Below are 12,406 nucleotides of genomic sequence, written 5' to 3'. Positions count from 1 at the left end.
CAACGAGTGGCATCTAGAGGACAGGAGAGAAACGAAAACTGACTTTTGAGACACACGAGTGTTTCCTCCCAAGGGGAGGTGCACCGTTCCTGGAAGTACTGCAATACCAGGTCGATGCGCGGAGTGGACGGAGCAAGCTCCTATTCCATCTCCCGGCTCCAAAAATCCATTTAATATATTGTCCTCGGATAGAGGACGTATCAGATATTAAACTGATAAGAACAGATACTACACTTGATCTTAGCCAAAAGGCCGAGAAGCGATAACCACATCTTCCCCAGCGCATCGACACCCTCCCTCTCACTCCTCCTTTGGGTCATGGTGAGAAAAGTCACCCTCAAACGAAGGCTCACCCTCTTTCCTTAGACTGGACAGTGTGTCATCGTCACAACTCCTAAGACATACTCAGTTTATCAGATCGCTTAACTTGTTCGGGGCTTTCACGCTTTTTATTGTTTTGCTCCCATAGCTCGCGAGAGAAACAGCCACTTTAATTTGCATGTCCCGCCCACACACGCGCCGTTTCCTGGTTTCCTGCCGTCAGCGCCGGCTCGCGCGCGCTCGCGCTCTCTCTCTGTCTCTCTCTCTCTCTCGCCTTGAAAGGGAAACGCGCCTGTAGCGGGAAAGCTGTCTCAAGTCTCATTTCCTTGGAGAAAGCCCAGAACGAGACAAATAGCTTTGTGAGGTTTTTCTTGGCAGCATTTTTCTTTTCTTCTTAAATTTCTTTTCGCACGTACAGCAACGTTGAAAGATTTCTACCGTGAGCACCCACCACCTAACATCATGGATCTGTTGTGTGCTGTACATACATACACCGACACAGATGCAGATACATATATATCCATCCCTCTACCCTTTTACTAAGCTGTCTTGCTCTAGGAGTTATGAGATCAACAACCGTTTCTCTTTTTTTTTTCTAGTTTCTCTTTTGAGCAGTTCTATTTGTAAATAGTGGTATTTCATGACTTGTATTCTCGTTTATAGGTCTTCTAACGGGGGGTGGGGGGGACTTTGCTTGTTAGAATAAAACGCATTCCATGTCGCAGTTCCCATATGGGTCCATCGGTGGACCCTCTTAATAACTTGTCAACGCCATCCGGCCAAAGACCACCAGGAACACACCTGTAATGAAAAGGCTTGGGTTACCGCTTGCTGCAAAGTGAGAAGGAACCCGCGGGGCGCCTCAGTGAGAGGGTGTCAGGAATGGCTCATTATATACAGGATGTAGGCTTGCATTAGGGGGCTTGGGGAAGGTTTAAGTGAGCGAGGCCTTCCTTTGGGATGCGAAGGGTGGCGGAATTGCCCCCCTCCCCCGCCGCCCGCCAATATGCCACTTTGGCGTAAGGATTATTTCCAGCTGAAACAGGAGGAAAAAACTCTTCCCTCCCCCGATTGGCCTAAAATCAGGACATAAAGGTATACAGGAGTTAACTACGGACAACCCTGGATCCTTATCAGCCCGGAGACTGGCACCAGAGACTCTACCTAACAAATTTTACTGCCCAGCCCTTATCTTCCACTGTTTCCCCATATAGTTACCATCCCACAGTTGGCCAGCCTAGAAACTCAAAACCCTTTTACTTTTTGTCACTTTTCTGAAAATTTATTTTTTTGTTTCTGTTTGTTTTGTTTTTAAAGATTCTTTATTTGTATATTTTATTTTCAGAGAGAGAGAGAGAGACGGAGAGAGAGAGCACACACACGCAGGAGGCGGGGCGAAGGGGGGGGGAGAGAGAGAGAGAGAGAGAGAGAGAGAGAGAGAGAGAATCCCCAGGAGGCTCTGTGCTGTCGGCCAGTGCAGAGCCCGACTCCGGGCTCGATCTCATGAACCATGAGACCATGACCTGAGCAGAAATCATGGGTCAGACACTTAACCGACTGAGTCACGCAGGCGCCCCTGTTTGTTTTGTTTCAAGCGGCTATGTAAGCCCAAGTTCCAGCCACCCCATTGGGTTATTCATCCCTGACTTTCTCCTGTGTATATATGAGATACGTACACTAATACACTTCTGTTTCTTTTTCTCTTTTTAATGCGTCTTTTGCTACAAAGCCCCAGCCATCCTCCCCTTCCCACCACCCCCAAGAACCTTGAAGGGGAGAAGGACAAAGATTCGCCCCCTCCAGACAACACACACACACACACACACACACACGCACGCACACGCACGCACGCACACACTCTCCTACAGATGACCTCAGGCAGTGGGGGTAACTCAGTGATTGGGTAGCTGAATACATCTTACCTAGAAGAAAGGAAGAATAGAGCGAGGCCAAAACTGCGACTGGGAAAGTAGCAGCAGTTACTCATATTAGCTAGGATAGGGGGTGTTTGGTCAGTTTTGTTGTTTGGACAATATTCTTCTTTTTTCTTGTCTCAGTTCGGAGGCGACTACGGAGTGGCCTTGTTTCTGTCTTGATTCATCACGGGTCACAGAGTGACCTTAATCTGTTGATGTTGAAAATAAATAAAGGAGGGGCGCCTGGGTGGCTCAGTCGGTTGGGCGTCCGCCTTCGGCTCAGGTCATGATCTCGCGTTCTGTGAGTTCGAGCCCCGCGTCAGGCTCTGTGCTGACAGCTCAGAGCCTGGGGCCTGTTTCAGATTGTGTGTCTCCCTCTCTTTCTGACCCTCCCCCATTCATGGTCTGTCTCTATCTCAAAAATAAATAAATAAACGTTAAAAAAAAAAAAAAAAAGACAGAAAGAAAATAAATAAAGGAGAGCTCAGTTAAAATGGAGTCGGGAAGCACTGGAAAGGGGAGCTCTCAAGCATGTGCCACTCCTTGCAGCCTGCCTACCCTTAGCGGGAAGAAGGAAGACAAAAATTTATTCTGACAAGGGAGACCCTTTTCACATAGGAAGCTTATCTCCTGCCTTTAAGAAAAAGAAGGAAGAGCCCTTGTTGCACCCCAGCCAACAAGGCACTAACCCCCGCTTGCAGCTAATGAGAAGCCGCCAGGACCTCTAACTCCTGTTCTTCTCCAGGGAACTGTTGCTCAAAACAAGCCTCCCCAGCTTCCTCCTAAAACGTAAACAAAGGCTGACCTTCCTTTTGCCTCTTCGGACTTGTCTGCAGTTCACCATAGCCTGCAGGTCCGTAATCGCAATTCCTCTGCTATTCCCGAATAGCTAGTAAAATAGGGTTTTTTGCTAGTAAAATAACTGGCTGTTTTATTTTTCAGATTGCCGCCACTGTTGTGTGAAACTGTTTACGTTCCACGGGAGACCCCCACAGCCTAGCTGTGAGTGTCAGGCCAGCTTCTGCGGCTGCTTTTCTCTCTGTCTCCAAACCGAAGACACATCGCGGGGTCTGAAAGGGCGGGCCTACGCCAGCCGACTCCATCTTGTTCTGTGTCCTTCACCTTGACCACACCTCCTCCCCTTGACTCCATCTTGTTCTGTGTCCTTCACCTTGACCACACCTCCTCCCCTTGAGTAAACCCTCCCTCACCTGCCGGACCCTTCCCCGGGACCCCTCCCCAGCCAATCGGCTGAGGCCATAGCCATTACCTCACCAACTGCCCCCAGGCCCCAATAAAACCTTTGTCCTTTTGAAACTCGCTCTCTTTCCCTGGTATCTCACCGCTGCGTCGGTGCAGGTAGGGGATTGAGCTCGAGCTAGCTCGAATAAAGGCTCTTTGCTTTTGCATCGGACTCGGCTCCCTAGTGGTCTTTGGGGATCACGAATTCTGGGCATAACATTTGGGGGCTCGTCCGGGATCCCCAAGACCCCCAAGGGACCCCCGACCCGGAGAGCCTGACTGGCCACGGTTAGTGTCTGTCCTGTCTTTTCTGTGTGAGCTCATTTCTGGAATTCTGGTAGTGCCCGACGCGGTCTAAGTGGACGCACTGGAGGACCACGGGCCGGGAGTTTCGGAAGACGTTCCGATTCTCCCTTCTGGAGGGACGTGGAATCCCCTCATCTGTTTTCGGAGGGACGTGGAATCCCCTCAAAGGTCTGAGACGAGGCGGGTCGCTCCCGCTGGTCGGCGTGAGGCCGTCGTCTTTGGAGGGACGTGGAATCCCCTCATCGGTTTTGGAGGGACATGGAATCCCTTCAAAGGTCTAAGCTAGCTTGCAGTTCTGCTTCCATGGAGTTGGAAGACTTTCTAGGGGCCCTCTGTTTGTCTGTTTTTGTGTTTCTCTGTTTTGCTCTGTGGACTTACTGGACGGACGTTATGGGACAGACTCGGACTACTCCTCTAAGTATTATGATTGATCACTTTAAGGATGTGAGGGGAAGAGCTAACAACCTCAGTGTGGAAGTCCAAAAGGGTCGGTTGCAGTTTTTTTGTTCTAGCGAGTGGCCAACTTTCAATGTCGGATGGCCACCAGAGGGGACCTTCGACCTCCCTACCATCCACCGAGTCAGGAGTATCATCACTCAGCCTAAGATGGGCCATCTTGATCAGCTCCCTTACATTATCACTTGGCAGGACCTTGTAGAAGACCCACCCTCTTGGCTTAAGCCCTTCCTAAACCTGATCTCTCCAGAGCCAAAACCCATTCTTGCTTTGCAGGAGACAGAGAAGAGGAAACGTCTTACCCAGCCTTCAGCACCCCTCTACCCTGTCCTACAGGGGGGTACTGAAGAAGAATTAATTTTTCCTCCCCCGTATAACCCCTCTAGGATGCCAGAAGAACACCATCCTCCCCCTCCGGGGGAGGCAGACGCTGTTCCGAGAGCGGGAGGCGGAAACGCTCCAGGGGGAAGCCCGCCCTTTACCCGACAAAGGGCTCAGAGGGCGCAATCCGCCTCCGCCGCCGACTCCACTATTCTGCCCCTGCGAGCCACCGGACCCCCAGACGCGGAGGGGAATCAGCCCCATCACTATTGGCCTTTCGCCACTAGTGACCTCTACAATTGGAAAGCTCAGAATCCTAAGTTTTCCGAGAAACCGGCAGGGCTTATTGATTTATTAGACTCTGTTCTTTTTACCCATCAGCCCACGTGGGATGATTGCCAGCAGCTTTTGCAGGTCCTGTTCACGACTGAAGAAAGAGAAAGAATCCTCAATGGGGCCCGAAAACTAGTTCCGGGCGCAGATGGGAATCCCACCACCAACCAGGCTCAGATAGATGCCTCCTTCCCCTTAACTCGGCCCCAGTGGGATTTCAACACGGCAGAAGGTAAGGAGAGGCTCCGGGTCTACCGCCAGACTCTAATGGGGGGTCTCCGAATGGCTGCTAGAAAGCCAACCAATTTGGCCAAGGTAGGAAATGTACAACAGGGAAAAGATGAATCTCCGGCTGCCTTTTTAGAGCGGATCATGGAGGCATTCCGTACCTATACCCCCATGGATCCAGAGGCTCCGGAAAGCAAGGCAGCTGTTATCATGGCCTTTGTAAACCAATCGGCCGTAGACATTAGGAGAAAATTACAGAAAATAGATAGACTAGGAGAAAAAAGTCTGCAGGACTTACTGGTGGTAGCCGAAAAGGTATATAATAACCGGGAGCCTCCTGAGGACAAGCAGGCTCGCGCCATGGTGGCTGCCAGCAGTAAGCAGACTCGAGACCTGGCCAGAATACTGCTAGCTACCACTGCTGACTTCCCCGAGGAACGAGACCGCCGTCTCCGGCAGCTGGCAGACGACGCAAGAAAAGGTAAAAGCACCACCAAGGGGGGGGGGGGGGGGGGGAAGCAGAGGCTGCAGAAGGATCAGTGTGCATACTGCAAGGAGATAGGGCATTGGGCCCGAGATTGTCCGAAAAGGGCCGGCGGGAAGGGAAGCAAGACTGATCGAGTAAAAGTCCTAGAGCTGGATGAACTAAGTGATTAGGGGAGTCAGGGTTCGGACCCTCTCCCCGAACCCAGGGTAACTCTTAAAGTGGAGGGGACCCCTATTGACTTCCTTGTCGACACCGGAGCACAACATTCGGTCCTCCGCACCCCACAAGGAAAACTAGCTAGCAAGAAGTCCTGGGTACAAGGGGCAACTGGTATGAGCCAGTATTCATGGACTACCCGAAGAACAGTAGATTTGGGGATGGGCCGGGTATCCCACTCCTTTATGGTAATACCAGAACGCCCCTACCCGCTGTTAGGACGGGACTTACTGACCAAGATTGGAGCTCAGATAACTTTCAGACAAGGGGGGCCTCAGGTCACCGATGGCAAGGGCCACCCCATCCAGGTCCTGACCATGAAACTAGAGGATGAATACCTCCTCCACCAGGAGGCGCTCCCGAGAGAGGATAATATAGACAGATGGCTACAAGAATTCCCCTCGGTTTGGGCAGAGACAGGGGGGATGGGACTAGCCGCTCATAGGACCCCAGTCCTGGTAGAGCTCAAGCCAGGAGAGAGTCCGGTAAGGATCAAACAATACCCCATGTCTCAGGAGGCCCAGAAGGGGATCCAGCCACACATCCGGAGACTACGAAGCCTAGGGGTACTAGTTCCTTGCCAGTCTGCCTGGAACACCCCCCCTACTGCCGGTCAAAAGCCTCACACAAATGACTACCGACCGGTACAAGACCTCCGGGAAGTAAATAAGAGGGTCGTGGACATACACCCAACTGTTCCCAACCCATATACTCTCTTGAGCTCCTTGGCGCCCTCCAGGGTCTGGTATACTGTACTAGATTTAAAGGACGCCTTCTTCAGTCTGCCGCTGGCACCCCAGAGCCAACCCTTGTTCGCCTTCGAGTGGCATGATCCGGAGGAGGGCTACAGTGGGCAACTCACCTGGACACGGCTACCTCAGGGATTCAAAAATTCACCCACCATCTTCGACGAGGCACTACACGAGGACCTGGTATTTACAGACACCTTCTCTGGCTGGGTGGAGGCATACCCAACCAAGCATGAAACGGCTCAGACGGTGGCTAAGAAGCTACTAGAAGACATCTTACCCAGGTATGGTTTTCCTGCCCTGGTAGGATCAGACAATGGACCAGCTTTTATCTCACAGGTAACACAGGCAGTAGCCAAGGCGGTGGGGGCAAACTGGAAATTACATTGTGCTTATAGGCCCCAGAGCTCAGGACAGGTAGAAAGAATGAACAGAACCCTAAAAGAGACCCTTACCAAATTAACCATGGAGCCAGGCGGGGACTGGGTGACTCTCCTACCGTGCGCCCTTTACCGGGTTAGAAACACTCCTTACACTCTGGGTTTTACTCCCTACGAGATCATGTTTGGCAGGCCACCCCCTGTTATTCCCAGCCTTCTAGCTGAACTTATTGCTGAGTTTAAAGATCAAGAACTTTTTCTTTCCTTGAGCGGGCTCCAGAGGGCGCACGAGGACATTTGGCCGCGCCTCCGTGCCATCTACGAGGCTGGCCGGATCCCAACACCTCATCAGTACAGGCCGGGAGACTGGGTCTACGTCAAGAGGCACCACCGAGAGACTCTCGAGCCGCGCTGGAAGGGACCCTACATCGTGGTGTTGACAACCCCCACCGCTCTCAAGGTAGACGGCATCGCGACCTGGGTCCATCACACCCACGCTCAGCCAGCGGACCCCTCCTCGATCCGGAAGGACTTCGTCACGCGATGGGCCATCAGTCGGGACCAACACAACCCGCTCAAGCTCAAGCTACAGCGCATTCGACCTACCTAATATTGGTAACTCTGTTAACTCTGCTTGTCATTGCTCATGCTGCCGGGAGTCCCCACGCCCCCCAAAACATCACCTGGCAGATCATAGACACCAGCTCGGGGACAATACTTAATCAGACCTCCCAGAGCCACCCCAGGGACACTTGGTTCCCAGAACTTTTCGTAAACCTCCAGACTCTGTCCTTCTTGTCACCATAAATGCAGCCGGTCCCATGATTGGGTCCGTAAGCTACATGACAAGGGGGGAATGAAAGGGCGGGCCTACGCCAGCCGACTCCATCTTGTTCTGTGTCCTTCACCTTGACCACACCTCCTCCCCTTGAGTAAACCCTCCCTCACCTGCCGGACCCTTCCCCGGGACCCCTCCCCAGCCAATCGGCTGAGGCCATAGCCATTACCTCACCAACTGCCCCCAGGCCCCAATAAAACCTTTGTCCTTTTGAAACTCGCTCTCTTTCCCTGGTATCTCACCGCTGCGTCGGTGCAGGTAGGGGATTGAGCTCGAGCTAGCTCGAATAAAGGCTCTTTGCTTTTGCATCGGACTCGGCTCCCTAGTGGTCTTTGGGGATCACGAATTCTGGGCATAACAGGTCTTAGGAATCTTATTCTCCCTGTAATCTCAAAACAACGAAACAATTTGCTATTGCATCATCCTGGGGCTATTTTTGCCTGAAGTTATTCCTCAATCCCCAACTAGGACGGAGAAATCTACAAGGCTAAGGAAATGGAATCCCTCAGAGCCGTGAGGCGGCAGGGAAACACCTCACCAGAGTGGCACCCACCATCCCTCAGTTTTCTCCCTGCCTTGTTGCAATTAAAAACAAAGTAGCGAATCATCTTTCCAGAAGGTACACAAGCAGATGGGAGACACTATCCTGGCAGTCTGAATTTTGCTTTTGTTGAATGTCATCGAGAATTTGGAAATTTTCACCTTTCCACCCATAATATGGGCAAAGAAGAGAACTCTGACACGGTTAGATGAATGATTAGACTCTGACTAGACGAACCCGAAGATGAAAGCAAAGGACTGGTCTCTAATGAGGAGGGTGAAAGGGATCAACATGAGTGAAACCTCCGACCGCACGTCTTCAAATGACAATATCCTAGATGAATTTTCTCAAACACCAGACTTTGCAGGTCAACAGAATTGCAAGCCACCGAGGGTTAAAAACATAAAAAATAAAAATGAAAAAAAACCTTCGACTGTTGTGTTTTGACGGTGCAAGTGAAAGGGCGGGCCTACGCCGGCCAACTCCATCTTGTTCTGTGTCCTTCACCTTGACCACACCTCCTCCCCTTGAGTAACCCCCCCGCCCCCCACCTGCCTAACAGGACTCGGACCCTTCCCCAGCCAATCGGCTGAGGCCATAGCCATTACCTCACCAACTGCCCCTACCTAGGCCCCAATAAAACCTTTGTCCTTTTGAAACTCGCTCTCCCCCCTCCCCCCCCCCCCCCCCCCCCACCCCCCCCCCCCCCCGGTATCTCACCGCTGCGTCGGTGCAGGTAGGGGATTGAGCTCGAGCTAGCTCGAATAAAGGCTCTTTTGCTTTTACATCGGACTCGGCTCCCTGGCGGTCTTTGGGGAATCACGAATTCTGGGCATAACACAAGAAGAACCAGAAGTAGTGATAAGGCCGAACCTGTTGGAGAGATGTATTGGAAATACTGGAGAAGCAATATTTCACAGGCCGGGTAGGACAGCCAATGAGCAGTCCGTTGCATTTGGAGGATGTCCCCGGATTCGGATATTTAGGCCTTCAAAACCTGGAAAGTATGAAGTGTAAGAATGTGAGTTTTGTTGTGTTTAATTAAACTCGTGTCAATTTTAAATAAAGCAGTTTCCCACAGTGCTTTTTAAAAAATTTTTACATTTATTTACTTCTGATAGAGACAGGGCACAAGTGGGGGAAGGGCAGAGAGAGAGAGAGAGAGAGAGAGAGAGAGAGAGAGAGAGAGAGAGAGAAAGAGACAGAATCTGAAGCAGGCTCCAGCTCTGAGCTGTCAGCACAGAGCCGGACGCCGGGCTCGAACTCACAAACCAAGAGATCATGACCTGAGCCAAAGTCAGACGCTTAACCGACTGAGCCACCCAGGTGTCCCCTCCCCCAACGCTTTTATTTTTCCTTCTCCTGAAAGGGCCTCTTGGAGCCTGGGTAACAAATGTGTTGAGGTCTATCTAGTTTTTCTCCCCGGCACACTGAGAGTTTAGGTGAGCCAGATCAGCCCGGTGCTATGGTTTTTCGCCGGCTACAGTCAGTGGCACAGGTGGCACCAAGAACGTGTCAAGGACCTGAGGGTATGTGCAAGGAAATGAATCCAGGTCAATAGGGAGGCAAGGACATTGAGGGATCCGGGGGTAGGGGTGGGGTGTAGGTGTGAAGGAACAGAGAAGTGTCAGGTGTCAAAGGGCAGAGGAAGGGTAGAAGGCGATGGGAGAATGTGATGCTGGATGGGGACACGGTTAGAGCAATTGGGAATGACAAAATCTAGCGGGCCGACGAGGGGGGATAGATTTTAGCCGCGGCGTAGAAACTGAGAGGTCAGGCGGGGTGTTCGGAAGGAATCGCCCGTGTGACTGTTGAAACTCACCAGGAATGACAGAAGTGTCTCAGAGAGAGACAGCCAGGAGCTAAACCTTCAAAAGCGAAATGAGCTGCAGCTAGCTGGACTTTAGAAAGCACAAGGACTGGCAAGGCGGCGGGGGGGCGGGGGGGGCGTGTACAACATAAACGGCCGGGCGCGGGGAGGAGAGCAAAGCTCTTTGAGAGGTAACGTGGAGCAAGACTCCCGGGAACGAGAAATGGAAGGTTTAGAAGAGCTGGCAAACCGGAAAAGGGAAGACGAGAGAATGGAACGAAAAACGACCGCCAGAGGAAAAAAAGGAGAGAAGACAAAAAAAAAAAAAGAGAGAGAGAGCGCGCGCCGCAAACTAAGCGCCATATCTGCTTTTAGAAACCCACTGAAAGGAAGGGAAGTGCACCGTTCCCGGAAGTACTGCAATACCGGGTCGATGCGCGGAGTGGACGGAGCAAGCCCCTATTCCATCTCCCGGCTCCAAAAATCCATTTAATATATTGTCCTCGGATAGAGGACGTATCAGATATTAAACTGATAAGAACAGATACTACACTTGATCTTAGCCAAAAGGCCGAGAAGCGATACCGGCCTGCCCCTCCCTCTCCAGTACCGTTCTCCCATCATCCATATTCAACTCATGGTGAGAACCCTAACGCTCACTCCTTTTTCTGATATCCTTTGCGACATCGACAGGACCATCGATAATCACTAGAATACTTTTGTGCACATTTTTTTCGTTCTCCACATTCTGAAGGGGAAATCCCGTATCCCTGGTTGGCCCGTCCTTACCGCGCCGCCGCACAGCCATTTCTAATCTGCATGATGCCCCGCCTTTTGTTCCCTGAGGAGGCGCGGCCGCCGCGGCCCGACTCCACCCTCCCGACCGCCTCTGCGCGCCGCGAGCCCAAACCCAACTGGGGGCCCACCTCCCGGCGTGCACACACCTCGCGCAAAGACCCGGGAGGAGGGGCGGCTGGCGGGGACTGCGAAGGGACAGCCAACACGGCTGCAGATCCCGGGGCTTCCGGGAGCCCGTGAAGGCAAGACCTTGCTTTTGGCCGCTGCTCTGCCCGCCCCGCCCCGCCCACTCAACCACCGTTCAGTGAATGACATCCTGCCTCCTACACTCCCAGCCAGTGCCCCGCGCGTCGCGATGCTGACGGCTCTTCAGCAGCACGCCCACCCTCCACCCCCACCCCCGGCTCGCGTCCGCGTCCTTCGGGCCGTCTTCCGCCCCAGAGTCCCAGCCCCAGGCTGGTTCCCTCGCGAGAAGGAGATGTCCTCCTGGATTACTTTCATTGGGATGGAACAGTTCCCGTCGCGAATCAATAACTTGGCGTTTCCCTCTCCTCGGCGTGATTCACTCCCGCGGAGTTTGCTCAGATACACACGCACGGACCCAAGTGCCTGCAAAGTGCGCTCGGTGGACGCCAGTCGTATGCCCTTGTGTCCTCGCCGTGAGTGCGGTGTGGTCACGGTCCTGCCAACTCTTGCCGCAAGGGGGCCTTGAATTTCGGGGGAGCAGGGACAGTGACTGCAGGAGCACGGCGGCGGACGTTCTCAGGCAGCGCCTGCTGCTCCAGTCCCGCCAGCAACTCCGCGTGGCATCAAAGGGGGGATTGCTTGGGGGCGGGGGGGCGGGGGGGGGGCAGGGGAGCAGGGGGAGGGGCCGATCTTACAGGTGAAAATGGTACCTCGGCACGGTTTTGACTTGTACTTCTCTAATCATGGGTAAGAAGATAAGGCTGAGTGTTCTCTCCTGTGTTTGAGAGCCCTGGACTCTCTCTGTTCGGGGACTTCGGCCCTTTTACTTGCTAGGTTAACTGGTCGGGCTTTATCATAAGGGCTTGTATCGGCAATTTACAGTTTAAGGCCCTTTGTATGTAATACAAGCAGTGAGTATTTTCTTCTGTTGGCTATCTGTCTTTTGAGGATTTCATCTCCTTAAGGTTCCACTGAAAGTTATATTTTAGAGGCGCCTGGCTTGCCACTCTTGACCTGGAGGGGTCGTGAGTCCCAGCCCCACGTTTAGGCGTAGACATTATCTAAAACATAGGGGCGCCTGGGTGGCTCAGTCAGTTGAGCCTCGAGCCTCTGACTTCGGCTCAGGTCAAGGATCTCAGGTCAGGGTTTGTGGGTTTCAGCCCCACGTCCGGCTCTGTGCTGACAGCTCAGAGCCTGGAGTCCGCTTTGGATTCTGTGTCTCCCTCTCTATCTGCCCCCTCCACTGCTCGCGCTCTGTCTCTCTCGCTCTCAAAAATA

General features: G+C 52.7%; 1 long non-coding RNA gene and 2 other non-coding genes across 5 annotated transcripts; all 3 read right to left on the bottom strand.

Moving 5' to 3' along the window:
- Window positions 1-73: 73 nt before the first annotated feature.
- Window positions 74-264, bottom strand: LOC122486263. The gene has a single exon (XR_006298111.1). It is a non-coding gene; the product is annotated as a U2 spliceosomal RNA (small nuclear RNA).
- Window positions 77-11,735, bottom strand: LOC122485648. Of its 3 annotated transcripts, none has more exons than XR_006297901.1 (3): window positions 11,438-11,735; window positions 9,208-9,331; window positions 77-1,122 (listed from the first exon to the last, which is right to left on the bottom strand). It is a non-coding gene; the product is annotated as an uncharacterized LOC122485648 (long non-coding RNA). The 3 variants fall into 3 exon arrangements; XR_006297903.1 differs by lacking the exon at window positions 11,438-11,735 and adding an exon at window positions 11,089-11,199; XR_006297902.1 differs by lacking the exon at window positions 11,438-11,735 and adding an exon at window positions 10,934-11,048.
- Window positions 10,537-10,727, bottom strand: LOC122486267. Its single transcript, XR_006298115.1, has one exon. It is a non-coding gene; the product is annotated as a U2 spliceosomal RNA (small nuclear RNA).
- Window positions 11,736-12,406: the final 671 nt, after the last annotated feature.

Source organism: Prionailurus bengalensis, chromosome E1 (genome assembly GCF_016509475.1).
Source record: "Prionailurus bengalensis isolate Pbe53 chromosome E1, Fcat_Pben_1.1_paternal_pri, whole genome shotgun sequence".
Taxonomy (NCBI): Eukaryota; Metazoa; Chordata; class Mammalia; order Carnivora; family Felidae; genus Prionailurus; species Prionailurus bengalensis.
The sequence above is the reverse complement of the archived record's forward strand: the minus strand, read 5'-3'. Positions and strand labels throughout refer to the sequence as shown.